Below are 20,095 nucleotides of genomic sequence, written 5' to 3'. Positions count from 1 at the left end.
TAATAAAGAACTTATAACTTTTCCTTTAGTAAACTATGCATTTCTCTGTAGTATTATCTATCAGTTCAATTCGTTCGGTTGAGTTGGTCCAGATTAGCACCCTTCCGCGCGCGTCCTTACATTATCTATTTTTGAATTATACACCAAGCATGCTGAGTAAAACATATCGAGGTATCTTCGTTCACCATTCTCCCTCACATCGTAATCCTTTCTTTCTATTACTTAGTGCCACACGCTCGGCTTCCTGTGCAACAGACTATGAGCATATTGAGACAGCTTTGTTAGTCAATATATATCGCTGCCGTATTTCTACGACGAATTCCTTTAAAGTGATGCAAGCAAACCTAACTGAGTTTACAGCCACAGAGTTTTGACAACTGTCTCAGCGCTAAGTCATACTGGCAGGAGACAGATTTCAGCAGAGACTCGGTGCACATGGGTGGTCTCAAAAGTTTTTTTTTTTTTTTTCGCTCAAGCTCTTTATGCGACCGCAGGGAGAGCCAGCGCCTTCATGAGCAGATGAACGCTCTGCTGCCTGCGTCGGAGCTGGCTAATTAGCCACTGTAGAGCCAGGGAACGGAGTTCCTTGGAGCTTGGTTGCCGCAAAATGGAGAGAGTGAAATCCGTAGGCGGCGGCATTCGGCAAGTTTATGGCTTATGGTTCGCGTGCATCATCTTAGATTAGAGCGGAGTACCGTGTGTTTTCCAAGCACTCAGGCTATTTAATACCTTTGCATCGCAAGGTTATGCGGCATAAAGTGTCCGTTAACGAGTTCTCTTGAACAGTTTTGTGTATGAAATTGGCTATTTACCACGCCAGACAAGATGGTGAGGGAACGTACGTTAGCTCCCAGTGTGACGTCGTCTCATGTAAGGCCACACGGCGACCTTCTCTCATAAATTATCCACCAAAAGAAAAAAAATGTACCACTTGTTTTGCACAGCACCACACTTCTTTCATGGGCGTCGCTCTTTTCCAGCGAAGGTTTCTTTGCGTCTTGCTCACACTTTGCGGGTGCTGACTGCTGCCGCTGCTATCCTGCCGACTGCGTAACAACTTGGGCCTTTGCATATGTGCAATATGACACATGACCGTGGGTAAATGAACATAATAATTCCGTTATTTTTCATCATGAAGATGAGGGAGGCTGTGAGAAAAAGCTCAAAACCAGCTTGATTAGCTCCTGCCTTCCAGAATATGCACTTTGGCAATCGCCGAGCACACCGAAATGCACATAATCAGCATCCAAAGGTAGCATGTACAGCAAAACACAGAAAAAAAGCAAAAGAAAACAAACAGGATTATCAGCATCAATAAAGCCCTTTTTCATCGCAACGAAACATTAAAAAGAACACACCGAAGCATCTTGCATTATGACAATAAGCACATGATTTCAGGCTAATTCACCAAACTAATGAAACAAAGCAACATTTAGGGAAACACGGGAAAAGCGGCAGGCGGAAGTTCAAGACGATGAGCAAAACGAGAACAAGGTGAAAGCCGGACTCAATGCTTCGACAAGTGGACTTGTCTTCAAGTGGACTCGCAAGTGGAGTCGCAACTCAAGTGGACTCAAGTGGACTCGCAAGCAGATGCCGCAAGTGGACTTGCGACATCTGCTTTCCTCGCCACACTATATATAGATGGGTTTCTTCCAAAGGAGAGAGGGCATAAGGCGGGTTGATGAAGAAGGCTAGGTTGATTTCATCTATAGGGAAGCTAGCTGCGGCGAAGGTGGCACTAGCATAAACTTGTATCATCGCCTGTCAGCAGCTGAGGAAAGTAGCTGCTCCGGAAAGGCTGATACATATTTCAGCGCAGCGGGTAATGCACGGCAAAGCTCCTTATCCAGAACGCGTGCGATGGAGTACACAAGTTTCCCTGCAGTACTCGTCCGAGCATGTCACGGGAAAATACTACACTCAGTTTCTTCTTCCGGTACCAGCAAATCTCCCCACGTGTGATCGCACGTCACATCCACAGCTATCGCCGCCAGCCCTATTCCAGTGAACGCCTTCGCCTATCTCTCTCCCAGCGTGTGTGGTGTAGCGATGTTGGAAGCCTACTGCACGCTTTTAATATAACCCAAACGTTCGACCAATCCCTGCTGCAGGCGGTGCGTAGTAAGCATAACCTCTTGCTCTGGCGTTGCTCATAACCTCGATTTTGTTACAGTTTTCCATCGGCGTCTTAACCCAATACGCAATGTGGAAAGGCCAAAGCGCATCTCGGGCCGCTTCAGCCCCACCAGTTCGACGTGCGTCAGTGTCTCATGCCTCAACGATTCTCGCCAACAGTTCTTGCCAACAAGTTCATCTATGTTAAAAATTATGGGGTTTTACGTGCCAAAACCACTTTTTCATTATGAGGCACGCCGTAGTGGAGGACTCCGGAAATGTTGACCACCTGGGGTTCTTTAACGTGCACCTAAATCAAAGTACACGGGCGTTTTCGCATTTCTCCCCCATCGAAACGCGGCCGCCGTGGCCGGGATTCTATCGCGCGACCTCGTGCTCAGCAGCCCAACACCACTTCTTCTATATTAATGTGAACTAATGCTATACCTAAAGTCACTTCAGTCTACTTAGTCATAGCAAATTCACTCCTTCCTAATTCCTGCAAACTCACGTCGTCATACAGCATTGTGCCATTGCTAGACTGCATTTTCGAAAACTTTGTTATCCTGTGCATTGGTCATACCAAGTGTGCTGAAGATCATATTGCGTAGTCATTGAGCATCTGTTACCGTCTGCAAAATTAGTGAAAGAGATATTCATTTAACGAGATAGAATCGGTAAGCTTGACAAAAAAATTGCCCCCTAGGAAAAGGCGGTGAAAGTTCATCTGAAAGAATGCGTTCAAGGGAAAAGATCGGAATTTTGTTATTGGAAACGTAAACTGAAATAATGATGGCAAATTTAGGAAAAGCAAGAATTGAAAACGCGGCTACCTATCCATGTTCGCTTTTTGTGCCTCTCTCTTCAGAGAAAAGCGTGGTTTTAGTAATGTTCGTTAATATTTCTGGTTATTGATAACCGCTCTACAAAGATTCTTTAAAGCTAGCTCTGTAAACTTCGTGTATTAGCCGTAAACATGAAGCCGTTTCTTTACGCTGTTTACTTTCTCGAGTATTTCTACTGCAAGTCATAAAAAGCCAACAGTAAGTTTCGCAAAGCTGGGTGGTCCTTCAAAAAACCGTAATTTGTTGTAGAGAAAATAGCGGAATTGTATATAACATGTACAATAATTTGTGGAAGGCAATTTGTAAGAGTGCATACAATATCCAGGCCGATTCTGATTACTCCCCAATACGTTAATCGCGCACTTTGCTTGGTTGAATGGAGAATCTGCAGTAAATCCTAGTTAGTGGAAATAAATGGTTTTGTCTCATGCAACAATAATGTACCATCTATGTTGTATGCATTAGAAGCAGAAGTATTGCAGTAGTTAGTGACCTCTGATCTCGTTGAATAATAAATCATGTTGCCGTCTTGCAGCAGTCTCTCAGTAGACGCTAGCCCACAACAAAACCGGAAGTATAATTCAGTGTTGCTTTATCGATGTATGAGAACATTAATTTGCTAAGCGAAGCTTAATGTTTTGCCACTGGTGCACGACTTTAGAAAAAAAGTTTTTTTTTCACTTTGCTTCAGAAATTATTCGGGTTGATTCGTTAGCTGTGTTCTCGGTATAAGAAATGGAGGCTGTTCAATATTTTTAGTCGAGCTGCGAGTCATTCGACGCAGCCGCTATAATTCACGTCGCACCTGGGGCGCTTCACACCGCATAAAGATATCAGGTCCACCTTGTACACACACACGGCAGCTATAAATGCCATTGAAGTACAGATTAAAACCAGCCGCTCTGCTCCAACAAGAACTCTTAAACTTAGACTAGGTACAGCCTGTACCTGGTATTTTCCTCTGCAAGATACGAAAAGCTGAAAGTGCTACGTCTACATGCTCGTGTGGAGATGCTGAAAAAGACATACAGCACCTTGTTCTACACTGCAGAAAATATGGTAGTACCCGTAGAGGATTTCGGCAAAAGTACATGCTTTAGATACACGACCGCCACTATTAGAAATTTTGACTTCAAGAACATCATAAACACCGCAACAGCTAGATTACTGCACGCACAACTGTGACTGCTTTGGTGCAATCAGAAACATATTTTAAAAAATTAAAGCACACCCAACTCCAGTTGACATCTACGTAATGCGAATTACACACTTATTTTGGTAGAGAATGGCTCTTGTGAATCACGTGAGTGTTCTGCAGCGAACGGTTAATGTATTTGCGGCGTGGTGTGAACTGATGCTGAGTGCAGGTGACGGCGTTTGTTAACCTTGCCCCACTCAGTGACCCAAGTTGGTGCCAAAGTGTTTCGCTGAAGAGCGACGCACACAGATTAGGTCCTGGAGCGCATATATCCAGTGGCTGTACACCTTCTCGTGCCCCCAGTGGCTTGAACCGAATGCCCCGTACCTACGGGAACGACCTATAGTTTGAGACTTATTTAAAATGGCAAAGTGGGCGTGTCTCGGTGAGCGTATATATTGACACGTGTACTTGTTTACCTTTATCGGGCGACCATGTTTCCCCGCCTAACATATGTTATCGCACAGCGCAGGATGCGTCTGCATGTATCGGAAGTTTCTGGAATTTTCTCGATGGTTCCATCCGATGTCTGTCACCGAACCTTGTGTAATGTGATTGCATGTATGCGCGACGCGAATAATGTAAAAATTTATAGAAGACATGTGGGTCCCAGCGATTACAGTAGACCATTCGACGACTGATGTACAAAAGCTGACGCGCTTGACCCGCTGATCAGATTTTCGACGACCGCCGATCGTGTTCGCCGCTATTGCTCTCCTTTGAGTGTAACCTGTTTTTGTGGGCGCAAGTTCCCCCAATAAATCACTAGTTTCGCCATTTACCGTTTTGCTTTCTTCACCGTCACTACCACATGACAATATTGCGTTCATTATTTTTACATTGCACAGCCTTCGAGACGGGTCAACGTATTTAGATTTCACCATGTTCGCGATTGGCCCAATTTCGAGACTGCACATCCCAGTGCCACGTATACACTGCACAACCTTCGGGATCGTCCCGCTTGTTCAGACTAACTATCTTCTAGAGCGGTCCATGAAAAGGCCCAGAGCTTTCGGTAGCTCTCAGAGATTGCCTGCTTGACGAATGTTTGAGAAAAAAAAACATTGCTCACTTAATAGAAGACATCAAGAGAAGTATATTGGCACATTCCCTAGACACGCTTGCGGATCTTAACACGAATGCATTGTATCCTATTGTTGCAGCTGCACTTGGGAAGTAATATATTTTTATACTTAAAGAAGTTAAAGACTACTTCCAAACAGTTTCTGAAGCATGCACTGATTCTGTTTCTTCTGATTTCTGTTTGTTTTTCCTTCATGTCACCTACTTTTGAATGGAAATGATGATGCTTCATCCTGAAGTTTCACTTGTTCTTGTCAAGTGATCTAGAGAACAAGCAGGTTTGGTAAGAAACATTCAAAAGCTTCTTCCCTGCACTTCGCCTTATCTTTATAGCCGGAATTCATTTCTTTTCTTTTTTACGTGACATACTGGTGTTTTCTCCTCAGTACTGGATATACATTAGATGTTGTTTCGCCTTGTTTCGTCTTAAAATCCTTTTGAAATCACTTCATGCAGCAGCTTCTTTTTATGAAGCAACAAATATCCGTAATTGCTTCCGTCCCTGTTATTCAGCTGTATCTTGCATTACAAGAGGGCGCTGACGGCCATTTATATTTTCTTTTATACACACTATTATTTTCGTCGCTATCCAGACGTTCAGCACATAATCGGCAGTGACACTGGCGTTGTGGCTGTATTCCTGCCCTGTCCGGCTTCACCTTCATAGCTGGGACTTCAATGCTGAAGTCTCAAACTAGAGATAGAATTTGTGCGCGGCTTTCTTATATAGTCCTACGTTCGAAGTTTGTATATAAGCACTGTTCGACTTTGTGTGGATATAATCACTTTTAGGTAACGGAATTGCTGTATCCACCGCACACAATTTTGAAAACATTAGTGTAGGTTCTAATCAAAAAACAGGGTGCACCTGCCGTGCACTCACGAAACGAAACGAAGCCAACAAGCGCATACTGAAATTTTCATTGAATGCATCAGCCCAAAAACGAATGTTATTGAAAGGCTTTAATGTCAAAGTATACAAAATAAAGGCACCGCATAATGATATATGATAATCTACAAAATACGCAGGGAAGGAAGAATGCAACGAGAAAGTAATGCTCATTCAGCAGCAGTGAAGGACTGACACAGCACTTCGCTCGTGAACCACTGAGAGCATTCGTGCGCACAGAGCCAGACACAGCAAGCAGCATCTGCGAATGGGTGATCTTGCGACATGCCTGAGCAGCGAATGATAAGCAACACAATGTCGTGTCGGCTCAGAATTTCATTGTTCTTATATCAGTGTCTGCAGCCGGACCCAGGCTTACTTAACCCTTGCGAAACCCTCTTGCTTACAGAGGAAGTAAGGAGCTTTACGACTAGCATCTGTGCTGCCATTCCGTCACCACCAGGAAAAGAGACAAGACACCCTCGAAGGCTACAGCGTACAACTGGCTCACCCGAAGATAAAGCAAGAGAGTGTAGGAATGATTCTACCAAACGGCGCCAGAAAAATACCTCCGCTGAGATAAACACACGTTTGCTGGGATTGGTTGCGAAATGAGACAAACATGGCAGAAATCCTGTCGACGCACTTGTGGCTGGTCCAAATAAAAATGAAGTAGGCGGTACCGGTGGCTATTTTATTACCTGTATTCCATAGGACCGTGTGTTCATTTCCTTTTGCCACTCCCTACGGTATACGCGCTTTACTGGTTAAAAATAAAATACAGGCGTTCACCATGTTAAGGTCTTGTCTTCTCCTGAACGTATTGGAGTTGCACACACCTGGCATTTACGAAGCACTATCATTCTCGATTGTAAATGTGGCAATCCGACTCGGCGCACAAATAAATGGTCACCGTTCGCTCGCGGAAATTACCAATTCTTTCCCTTGTCACGGGGTTACAGGATTCTTTCACAGTAATGCGCTAGGAATAAACACACGAGTGAAAATACCACCAGGTTAGCACAGCTTCTAGTCAAAGGGCAACGCTTTCAAAGGAACCAAAAGAGCATTGACCAGCTTGTTTTCCATTATAGTGCTATATCTGAAGAAAATATTCCACAAGAAATCAACGGATTTCTGTTCAATGTTCCAACAGCAGTGCACGGTGAAGAATTAAGGTCACTCAGCGAAGCACCATCAACACGTATTTTTTTCTATTGATTAGTATCGATCTCTCTTCGTCTAGCGTTGAAAAATCTGCTTTACATTTTTCCTAGTTCCTTCACTACTTTGTACTCCTTAAAGGGACTCTAAAGTGAAAAATTATTTCCTCTGCATCAGTAAATTACCTTTCTACAACATCAAAAACACTGCTCTTACAATGATAAGACGTTTCGTAAGCCAGAAAAAGCCCAAGAACGAAATACGGGTGGCGATGCCTACTTAAGTTCCCGAACCTGTTGGCTGTGACGTCTTGGATTTCGATGGCATCTTCTAGAGCCTACTAATTATATATAGGGGTACAGATTGACTACATTGTGTTCTAAAGGAACCAAATAATATACACGGCGAGTTTCGAGAACCTTTATTCAGCCAACGCGGCCCAAATGCGAAACCATACTTTGGGATCCCTGACGTCACGCTGACGTACCGGCACTGGGGTTTTGGTGTGAAATTCAAGTACTGATACTTGGAACTTTATTTTTTCATATAATAATCAAAATAATTTTTTAATGAGTGCCTCCAGGGTTCTCAAACAATGCTTTATTAGTGTAAACTGATTCATTGTTTCGCTTTAATGTCCCTTTAAGATGTATTGATAAGTGCCAGCCCGTCTTCACCAGCATTTGTGCAGGCTTTTTTCAAAGCTATGTTATAAAGCGTACACCAGCAGCAAGCTGCACGTGTGGATTTCATCACATCTATACAGGCTTTTTGACGCAGCGTGAGCAAAGTGCACCCAGAGCTGAGCATTCACAGCCATTTTAGCATCACATATTCGCTATGTAAAGAAGATACAACTGGGTATGATGTCCACAGCTGTATTCCAAGTTAATACTTCTGAACACAAATGACAGTACCGAAGGGAACGTGAGCGTAAGACATAGCCGCAGGAAAGCGAGGTCAACTAAGTTCCAGTCCATGACGCTCGTTCAAGAAAGCACCGCTCCCTGTTGTGGAGTTAATTTTATCGGGGGCTACATTAGCCAGGGATATGTTATCAGCGAAAGTATTTCAGGTGTGTCTGTTATATAGAGAGTATTGAGCACGGTGTGTTCGTCACTTATTGAATATGCTTGGATGTTACGCTTCTTGGAGTTGACGTGATCATAAAGGAGTCATTTGTCCTCAACGTGTGTCGCAAAATACGCCCTTTTCCTAGTCGATCTTATCAAGATTGGAGACGCAAGCTACACGAAGTGATCTCGAAGACTCAGTTTACTTTCCGAAAATCTTGCCGTCCGTTATCCATAAAAAACACCCATTCCATCTTCCTCTTTGGAGATGGCCAAACCCAGCAGCTTATATATATACATATATATATATATATATATATATATATATATATATATATATATATATATATATATATATATATATATATATTTATTATTTATTTATTTATTTATATATATACTGCGCCAGACAGTGCGAAAGCAATATAGGACGCAGAAAGCCTTGTATTTCCAGGCTTTTCCAAAACTTCATTGCGTTTTTATCTGCTGTAAAACTGTACAATAATGTTTGACTGCAACGAGTCTTCTTTTGGAGTTCTGTGGCACACTTCAACATTGCCCTATACAGTGGTATCACCAACAGCATCACCCCTGCTTCGCAAGATGTTCGGGAAACTTTCATCCTGCGAAACTGGAATACCTTCTATGGAGTACCTTTGTTGACGAATACCTTTGATGAATACCTTTCATGAAAAAAAATTGGAGGACGCTTAAGCTTCGCCTTCAAGAGTGGAACGCGACACCATTCCCGTCGACCCGCCAAGGGGTGTGAGACAGTGGGCTACGGCACAGCGACTACGCGCCCCGCATCGGACGCGGTGAGCGTCGCGCAGCGCCGCGTTCGGCGCGGCAACGAAATGTGCGCCTGAGCAAGCGACGCACGCCTGAGCCTTAGAAACAGCTCGTTTCTAAGGCAACACCGCATTCACTAGAGACGCTTTTGTACCGCTTTGAAGCATCGAACTCGTGGCTCAGTGGTAGAGTCTCCGTCTCACACTCCGGAGACCCTGGTTCGATTCCCACCCAGCCCATCTTGCAAGTTGTTTTTTATTCATGAAGTGCCTGCTGGGATTTATCGCTCACGGCCAACGCCGACGCCGCCGACGCCAACCCCGACGCCGACGATACCGGCTTTTCTGCGACACGAGCTCCTTAACGCTGTCGCGTTAAAAAGTGGAGCTCGGTAGGCCATTTAGTGCGTATGGCAGGTAACCGGTAGACCATTAAAGCTATAGAATGGGTACCAAGGGAAGGGAATTGCAGTTGAGGACGGCAGAATTCTAGGTGGGGTGATGAAATTAAATAAATTTACAGATGGTAGATGGCATCAGTTAGCGGAAGACAGGAGTAACTGGAGACTGCCAGAAAATTCCTTCGTCCTGCAGTCGACATAAAATACAGGATGCTGATGATAATGAAAAGGTATTTTGTTGGCTGGAATGGCTTATGAAACTTCATGATTACAAATATCGTAAGGTTGTATCATGGCAGCACGACCAAAGAGAGTCATAAAGGAAGTCTTAAGTACGGACCATAATGCATTGTTGGACTCATGACTGCAATACCAGAAGATTGCGCCCTCCGAGACGTTAAAATTACGGTCATCAGCTTCATCACATCGTCCCATCAGTTGTGCGTGCTGACTAACTCCTACAATAGCAGCCAATCCTCCACATCTGAGTCACTTGAGCCACTGATAAAGGTCCGATTGCAGAAATGGTAAAAAGCGCCTCGGAGTACTACCAAACGTGAAAGCCGTGTTCGAGCCTCGCTGTTCATGCTTAATGGGAGCAGGAACTGGAGACAATGTCTGAAGGCGGAGTTCTCATACCTCAACACAGTCGGCCACATCTTTTTTTTTCATACTACACGTACCTGTAACAGAAGAAAACCATTTGCTCAGTAGCATAAACGTTGGCCTGTATAATATGGATAGCTCTCCGTGCTAACAATAGTGCCCCCCCCCCCGCGCTTTGCTACTGAAACAAAAACTTAAATGTTTTTCTACAAAACAAAATTTCACTCAGACACATAACTCATTGGGCATGCACGAACGAACGTTAAGAATCTGTGTCGTACTTGCAGAAGGGATAGTCAGAGTTTCCAGTTTAAGAGTAGAATAACTTTTTCGATATCCTGGTTTCCGCCATCTGGTATCTCTATGCGACATACACAATGGCATGTCTGTACAAGGTGGATGTGCTCGCTAACGTGAGTCGGCTGACTGCCTTGGTGACTGATGGAAGCTTCCCTACTCACGAATTCTACTCCCCTATTCTCAAACATTTACGCTTGCTCCAAACACTGCGAACTCAGCGAGCGATACAAGTGGAGGGTTGGCTACGGAGGAGTGGATGCCAGCCACGCTAGATAAATGACGCCTGCCCATCGCGCGCGCAGTGCGCTTACAGCTGACGCCACCAGGAAGGGGCAACGAACTCGTTGGTGGCAGGAGTTTAAATGATCCCTAAGGTAAACTGAAAACTCGTACGCTTGCTACAGGGATGAGGAAAAATTACGTCTATCCCTGCCCTTTTCTTTATTTTTTATTTATTTTTTGCAGTTTAGGTTATTCTCCGCCGACAGCCTTCGACAAACTGTCAGCCATTTCTAGGCCGCTTAATATAATTCATGCTTGGACGTTGGTCTCTTTTAAGCAACTTCGCCTCGTAATTTTTACCTCTTCGCTGGAGACTAACGGTGAAATGGTTTTCTTACTTGTCAAGAAGTGCGAGTGATTTTCGGCGATCGTTGTTTTCTTTTCGTCGCATTCATGGGGGCTGTCTAGACATGCGTGAAAAGAGTCGAAACCATCCATTATCCTGAAACTTGCACTTCGCGCTCGCATCATGACAAGAGTCGCGTGAAACATTTTTAGAATGCAATATCGAGCACGCAATAATCCAACAGAACACGAAACATTTCTTACAAAATGCAGTGTGCAGAGCGGATAAAGCTTTTAGGAAAGAAAAAAAATGGCTGTGGCTTAGGTAAGGTTAAGCCCAGGATGCGAAGCATACTAGCCTTTATTTTAGTTGTTGAACCACTGTTTAGCCTGGTGAACTGCTGTTGCTTGGCTATATTTGGTTCGGCTAGACGAAGAAACAACTCATGCATTACTTCTTCGCCTTCAAGAGTGGAACGCGACAGCGTTCCCGTCGACCCGCCAAGGGGTGTAAGACAATGGGCTACAGGGCAGCGACTACGCGCCCCGCATTGGACGCGGTGAGCGTCGAGCAAAGCAGCGTTCGGCGCGGCAACGAAATGTGCGCCTGAGCAAGAGACGCACGCCTTAGAAACAGCGCGTTTCTAAGGCAACACCGCATTCACTAGAGGCGCTTTTGTACCGCTTTGAAGCGTTGTACTCGTGGCTCAGTGGTAGCGTCTCCGTCCCACACTCCGGAGACCCTGGTTCGATTCCCACCCAGCCCGTCTTGCAAGAGTTGAGCCAAAGCCACTTCTCCTCTGTCGTGACGTCACGGTGTCACGTGATTTCATGGTCACCGCCGCGCCTGAGGAGCTGGGTTGAGCCCTCGTAATATGCTTCGCATAAAATTATGGTCCGTGCAAGAGGACGTCGGCTGCTGAGAAAACGCATCTGCTCTGCATGTCTGCAAAGCAGCAATGTTCCGCTCAAGCCATGACAGATTGCTGAACTGTGTGAGAAGGCATTCTCGTTTTCACGTACTCCCCTTTTCAGAACTCTTAGTAAATGCTATACTTTCAGAATGGCAATGTTCCAGTTTTTCGTGCTAAATGGGCGTTCATAAGTTCGGTTCGGTACAGAGAAGCAATGCGTGTCGGTTAGCTCCAAAAGCGTGGAGCGGCGACCTATAGCTTGGCCGTAGTAGCTCATCATTGCATCGCGCAACTCTCTTATATTTTTTTTTTCTTGAGAGGAAGGAGGCAGGTGACAGCAGCTGTAGGTAAGGCACTGCTGAGTTATGTTGAAATGCGCCAGACTGTATATATGACCACCTGTTACTAACTCAGCGATGAACGCTTGTCTCTGTAACTGTGCCAAGTGAAAACTCTCTTCATTTTCCCCTTTTAATCCCCTTTCCCCTTCTACAGTGCAAGGTAGCCTACCGGGTTCAGCCTGGTTAATCTCTTTGCCTTTCTCTTATGACTTTTCTCGCTTTCTCTCTGTGCCACTGCAAAACGGGGTGGCACTTCATCCAACAAGCAGAAATGTACCATTAGACACGCACCACCGACAATGTCTCTAACTGCCAGCAAAAGAGGAATGGACACAAGCGTAAAAGAGCTACGGAGTCATATTTTTTTCCCTGTTAGCGATATCCCATGGTGTTTTGCAGCATAAGCTGTTATTGACTCATTCCGATAGCCTTTTCAGTTGTCGATGTCAACCGCCGCCGGTGTCTCTCGTAGCTATCGCTACAAATGAGAAAAAAACTACCTAGTTCCCATCGGGATCGAACCTGGACACTCTCAGCTATTCTACGACTGCACTACACCAGCGCTTGCTAGCTGCCGCAGAAACATGCCCTATACACGCGTCCTAGCGTGCTAGAAGTCATGCGATGTGACATGCCCACCGCGTAGTGTTGATACATACACACTTTGCAGTCCAGTTGCATAGGTAGCACTCCATTAGCAGGTAGCACTCCATTAGCAGTTGCATAGGTCACAGTACAAGGTAGATAGAGAAGTTCTGAAGAACAAAATAATAATATACAGGCGTATACGACCATTCGCGAATAAAAAACATGTATAACATACCTCATTACATCAAGCAGGCAAGGTGACTATTTGCCTCCGCCCCGTTTAAAAAGGGATGGAAATGAATCATCGACCGCAGCGGCAGCACCATATTTCCGCAGTGCTTGCTAGCTCCTGCGGAAACAAGCCCCTGTACACGCGTCCTACCTCGCGAGCGATATCTCACGCAATGTGAGATATACGTCGCGCAGCGTCGATACGTGCACATTTCGCACTGTAGTTGGTGTAGCTGCAGAAGAAACGTGGCCCTATACACGCATCATAGCCATTGAGGAGCATATCACACGATGTGAGATACGCACCACGTAGCGTCGATAAGTGCACATTTTTCATTGTCGCTGCATATTAGCGTACCAAGTGACACGCCATGCAGCAGTTCCGTAGGTAGTACAAGGTATATGGATCCGTTTTGAGGAAGCAAAAGAATTGGGAGATGTATACAATTTTTTGACATACAAACTGTTTACAGCGCAAACACATGCAACCACAAAGTAAGGGACAGGACACACGTGCTGTTTACAGCGCTTGTGTCCTGTCCCTTACTTTGTGGTTGCACGTGTTTGCGCTGTAAACAGTTTTTATGTCAAGTATGCACCAACTCACCCAGAAAGAAGTTTTAATGAAGATGTATACAATATTGCTAGAATGAGAAACATGTATTGTATACCTCAACAAATCGAGCAGGCTAGCTGACTATCTGTCACCTCCCCGTTTTAATGTAGCTGTCAATAAATTATCATCATCATGAACAGCAGCACCAGCACCAGCGTCGTATCGTACCACTTGTCAAGTGATGTGAGACGCACTCCGCGTATTATAGCATCGAAACGTGCAAGCTTTGCATTGCAGTTGCGTTGCATTTCACACGTAGCACCTGCGTCATATCGTACCATGCGTCAAGGTATGTGGCACGTGCGCCGCGTAGTCTCGATCTCTGTGCTCACTCTTCGGTGCACGTTATGGTGCCTACTCGCAAGGTACGAACCGATGCTGAAGAAGCGAATCGCAGAGCTACGCACACGGCTGTAGCCAGGCAACGTCGGGCTCGGCATACCGCTGTGCAGCGAGCAGCAGAAATCGCAGCTCGCCGTCGACGCCGGGCGGACCATTCAGTTCGCTCTCGTGTACACGACGCAAAGAGACTTCGTCACGAAGACCGTCTAGTGCGTTGTGGTGAAAATTGAGCTCCTATGGAGCCGCTCTTCGAGCTTACACTGTGACTGCGATATGTGTTCCGCGCAGGCCTCTTACATTTTTTTTCTGTTATTAGAACAAAGTTTATGTTTCTTTAAACTAGAACATCACGCCTACGGAATGTAGTACAAAGGGACTGCTTCAGCTTGATTACTCGAAGAAGCACACATTTCTTGCACAAGGAATCAAAATGCGTACCCGACTAACGAAAAAAATTTCTCTAACCGAATATTTTAACTCATTACTTAAGCGCAAATGTAGCAATTTCCAAACTAAAGCCACGGAGTACACAACGCACATCCACTTGGAACGAATTGAATAGTAGAACCTATTTCAATATGTCCGCCATCAATACTGCGGTATATCTGCGTTGTTGTTCCACTTCGTTCGTGATAATGATGTTCCATATACGTTTTATGCTTCGAAGCTTCAAAATAACTGGAACAGCAATACGCTTGGCCAGTCACTTTGGGATTTTATGTCTAGAAGTCTGCGTCATCCACAGAATTTCGTGATTTGCGGTAACTTACGGTCTCACCGGCTACGTTGTGTGATTTGCCATATAGGTCGTAGGGCAACTGGTTAAATATCTCATTATTTATATTTCGCTAATATTATAATAATCATGCTGATATCACTTTCTCGAAATATCCTCATCTTCGAGTAATATAGACCAAGGACCAGAATCTTCCTATGTCCATGAAGAGAATTTTTCTATTTGGGTATATTTAACAGAATTTGCACTATCCCTCAATTTAGCAGCTGTAGCCCTCCAAGTTTGCGATAGCGTACTTCGTCGTGACACCTCGATAGCTGCGCGCATGTGCGCAACGAATGACCTCGCACACTCTCACTTACCAAAGTGATGTTTCTGTAGATCGTATCTTTTATAAGCTTGCTATTTTGTGTACACTGTGACGCCCACGTGTACGCTCAGCTCACCTCAAGTTTTCTGTTAGATATCTCCAACGCAGACGAAGTCCATCAACAATGCCGTAAAAAAATTTGTGACCGAAGGTGGTATCAAACCTACGGTCTTTCAGCATAGCAGCCTATGGCTCTAACCATTAGGCCCCCGTTACACACATCCTTCTCTCGTGCCGAAGTCTCACCTTGAAAGAGGTGGCGCGTTCGCGACGTGTTAGTTTCTCACATCCTTCTATCCTGACACATAGTGCTCTGAGATGCTGTCTTGCACTGCCCTGTCTTGAGATCGACCCACGTTTTTGGACCGAATATTGATAGCTGCAAAGCGGGTGATGTCCACCTAGTGCTACCGCATTAAAGATACCCGGCATTTGGCCAAGAATCTACGTGTGTCTGTGCCTGACCTGACAGTGAGGAACAGGAAAAGCTCAGTCTTTGGGCGTCGCCGTGCGCAATGGTAAGTATAATGTCAGACTGGTTTTCAAATAACACATTTTGCAACAGCTCGAAGGCAGGAAATTTTTGCGATGCCCGTCATTCTCTATGACGCCAGAAACACAGGTCTACAATAAATTTGTAGGTGCAATCTTGGCTTTCTTTGCAGTGCTGTGGTCAAGCCAAGAACCCCAAATATGAGCTTCTCAGAAGGTAGTCGAAACAATCATTTCAGTTAACTCCATATAATCAGCAATAATAGCTGTAATCTACGTGTTGGTACGTCACGTTGGCATATATAAGGGCAAAATATGTTTGGTGGTCTTTGAAAAGCGCTTGTCTCTGCATTTTGTTATCTATGCTATTGCATTACGCAGCCGACGCTTTCTTTGGTCACCTGACATGGCTTCAAGTCAACAAAAGAACTCTAGGATATAATGGAATCAAGCAAAATCAAACACATTGACATTTCCTTAATTCCGCGAAGAAAGTACTTAGCAGCTCCATACTGGTCTATCCTAAGCGGGGCAGTAACTATTTCTGCTGCACAATACCCCGACCTTTTGTATCTAGGGTCAGCAGCCAAGGCAATGGCCAGCAACGTTTCAAGGCTCAGTCTGCCTGAGTCCATCAGGTGCTGCTGTGCATAATTTAACTGAAAAGGAGCCATAACACGAACTTTTTAGGCTCTAATAATGCATTACACGTTAAACGGTATGCGTTGCTCTTCAATAAAGTACGAATATTGGCCGGTTGGCACATGCTGGATAAAAAAGAAGAGGAGCAGCGCAAGACACAGGTCAAAAGAAGGAGGCTGACGAACCGCTTCGTCCATTCCGTTCTTATGCCCTGTGTCTTGCATTCTTACTCGTACACCCCACCTAAAGTTCACAAAATTTGAATTTATGGGGACCGGTAGAAAATTCGTATTTGTTTTTTCTGATATCGCTCTTGCAGCGTTATGCAGTCTATCCATACGTAATGATGGTGAGCCCCCAAAGCTACTTTAACCATGCAGTAACCCAATGCAATCTCGGATGGCATGCTTTTGTGCACTACAAGCACCGGAAGCGATTGTAGGAGCCGGAAATACGTCACAGTCTGCTTTGTTTTAGCACGTGCTTCTCCGCGTCAGCCGGAGAAAGTTTCTGCCAGTGTTCTGTGATTTCCTCTGCTTTTATCGCGCGAGTGGATAAATTGCAGGCGCAATACAGCGGGGGGCGACGCCCTTGGGACGCACTTTGGTGCCAGTGCATGCAGAGCAAGCCACCCGATGGAATTTTTTATTGTTTCGAAGCAGCCGACACAGTGGTGGCCCCACAGTTCCTGACGTCATGCAATGTTTGAGAGAATGGTGGTTGCTGTCGATGGGAATGGTTTAAAGGTGCCTATTTCCAATTGAAATGTGCAGTTAGGTTATGGCTGAGAGCCCAGCTTTTTGTGTGTTATAAGCATATTACCATATCTACTCTCAGTTACAACGATAAACTAAAATTAATTGGAGCACCATGCAATGGAGTCTTTAATAAATCTAGTGGTGTAATGCAAAACGTTCTTGAGTTGTAAAGTTTTCGCAAATCCCACAATTTGTTGGTGCCAAATGAACACAAAAGGCGTTAGCGGAAACTTAGCAGTCTGGTTGCAAGGATGATGTGAAATTCAGTGCAGTTTGGTGTAAAGCCTGTTTTTTACAGTAACGTCCAAGTTCCAATTGAAACATAACAACGTTAGATCTCAACCTTCTTCCATGGATATATTTTTTTCTGTTCCGAAGCAAATTGCTCTGGTTCAGAAGTTTTGTGCTTGTCCCGATTAACTCATCTATGCACATGGCAGGAACCGATTGAGCATTGCGATGTAAATTTATCATAATTTTTCCACCAGCCTTCCAATCACGACATTATTTTGTACTTGTGAAACTTTGACTATCACCTTTTAACAACGGTAGATTGTTCAAAACATAAATACGAATGTTAGTGCGATGTCGTGCATGTATCCACCGACAGGGATGTCCGAAGAGGCAATGAACAAGCGCTGTTGGCGTCACCTGGTGGCATGCCTATTTATTAAACAGGGATTGTACGAGGCGTTCTTCGACTATTCACTTGTCTTTCCTTCCATGTTGTCGGCCGACAGCCTGCAGCGCGATCCGCCTTGTTGTACGGTGGCTCCTCCGCTGCCGCACGGGCTGCCCTCGACGATATAACATTGGCGACGAGGTGAAAAGGACGTCTACTGCTGCGGGCACTACTTCCGCGCCTTACTGTTGCTATGATACTGCTACTGCGGATTAAACTGCTGCGATGGATGCCAGGGACTTTGCTGCTACTGAGACGCATCCCTGGCTGACCTCTACTGCTGCTACCGCGATGAGTCCAAGTTGCCGCCCACGCTGCTTTTGATGAACCCCCTCTTGTATACTACTGCAACGACTTACACTGCAGACTTCAGACGCTACTACGGAAAGCGTCGCTACAGCCTGCGACCACTTCTTCGGATTTAGAACGGCTCAGGCGTTACCCGGATGCTGACCCTACTTCGAACGCTTCTGCTGCGATGCGTCCAGTACGTCCAAGGACCCCAAGTACGCCGCGTCTGCTGCGACGCTACTGCTGATACCCGGGTGTGTCCCTTCTGCTACTGCTTCGGCCACTGACGATAAGTGCTACAGCGCATTTCATCAATGCTTACGCAGAGAAAGACGGTGGTCGACGGAACGAGGAGCATCTCCGGCTGAAACCCGGAAGCAGCCAACATGACGTGCGCCCTACCCGACCATCAACCACCTCCTACCCCTGCGGGTCCAGGTATCACCTCGCAAATTCACCGTCCTGTCCAGCTCGATATGCAGTTTCCTTAAACTGCGGAAAATGGGCGCACATGAGGTGATGTCGTCCATGCATCCACCGACAGGGCTGCCCCAAGCGGCAGTGAATAAGCGCTGTTTGCGTCACCTGGTGGCGGCACGCTCATTTATACGGGTGTCACCAAGACTAAACAGGGATTCCATGACGAGGGGTTCTTCGACTGTTCAATTGTCTTTCCTACCATGTCACCCGCCAAAGGCCTGAGGCGCGATCCCCCTTGTCGTACGACGGCGCCTCCACCGCCGCCCAGGCCGCCGTCAACGACGTAACATTGGCGACGAGGACATAGTCGTAACGCAAGACACCAACGCTCGAGAGGCGCCTACAGTCCTCAGCATCTCACGTACAGGGGACCTGTTAACCATCCCGAGGAGACGCATCCGAGTGCACACTCGACTACGCCTAGTCCTCCAACACCATCTCCTCTAGTCTTGCTCCTACGAGGCCTACCCTAATGCCTACTCCTCCTATGGTTACGCTACCGATGCCTACGTCCATGTAGCATACTATTTCAATGCCTACTTCTCCGAAGACTACTTCTTCTATGCATATGCCTCCATGACTTGCTTCGAGGCTCATTCCCCAACCATACTCTCTCGAGGGGGAGAAGAGGCAACACAGTTCGCTTCGCCACCGGACTTGTCGGGTGACAGGCTAACCAAGCCAGATGTGCGTTCTGTGGACTTGTATGGCGCCGGACGTCTACGGACACCATGTGGTCACGTACGACGCAGCCTTCCCAGACGACGGGCCCACGCGCTCGTACCCCATGCTTCTGCCGATGGACCTCTGACCACAGCGTCTACATTACTATGTGAGCCACCACTTCGAGCGACGACTAAATGTCGACGAGCCACTGGGCCTGGGGTCTCCAGCTTGCGAGTGCGTAAACCATCTGCGGCTTGTGCAGAGGATTTAGATGGACGCGGAAAAAGACGCCGGAAGGCTTGGAATCTGTTTGGACACCACGTTACTTGATTATACTGCATACTTTTTTGTGTGGTGTGTACTTTCTATGGAGCATCTGCTTTCTTGCAGTGTATGCATGGTTGCCGTGCTGTGCGCAGCTACCGTTTACAGTTAAGGTCTGTCCTTTTCAGTGGAGGGCGGGGGGGGGGGGGGGGGATGACGCGACATCGTGCATGCATCCACAGACAGGGACGTCCCAAGCGGCAGTGAACAAGTGCTGTTGGCGTCACCTGGTGGCATGCCTGTTTATACAGGTGTCACCATGATTAAACTGGAATTGTACGAGGTGTTCTTCGACTGTTCACTTGTCTTTCCTTCCATGTCGTCGGCCGACGGACTGCGTAGCGATCCCCCTTGTTGTAAGGCGGCACCTCCACCGCCCGGTCGGGCCACCGTCGAAGACATAACCGCTAGCACTCTACCTAATATTGTATACATGCATAAAATACAGAAACACGAACTAGGCGATGCTCCCGATCCTTACATTCGAAGAGATGCGTTGTTTTTATGTATTTGGGTATTGTGTCACCTACAGAAGGGAAATGTATAAACTCGTGACCGGTGGTTGTCAAACGAACGAGTGGCAAACA

Source organism: Dermacentor albipictus, chromosome 5, assembly GCF_038994185.2.
Source record: "Dermacentor albipictus isolate Rhodes 1998 colony chromosome 5, USDA_Dalb.pri_finalv2, whole genome shotgun sequence".
Lineage (NCBI taxonomy): Eukaryota > Metazoa > Arthropoda > Arachnida > Ixodida > Ixodidae > Dermacentor > Dermacentor albipictus.
The sequence above is the reverse complement of the archived record's forward strand: the minus strand, read 5'-3'. Positions refer to the sequence as shown.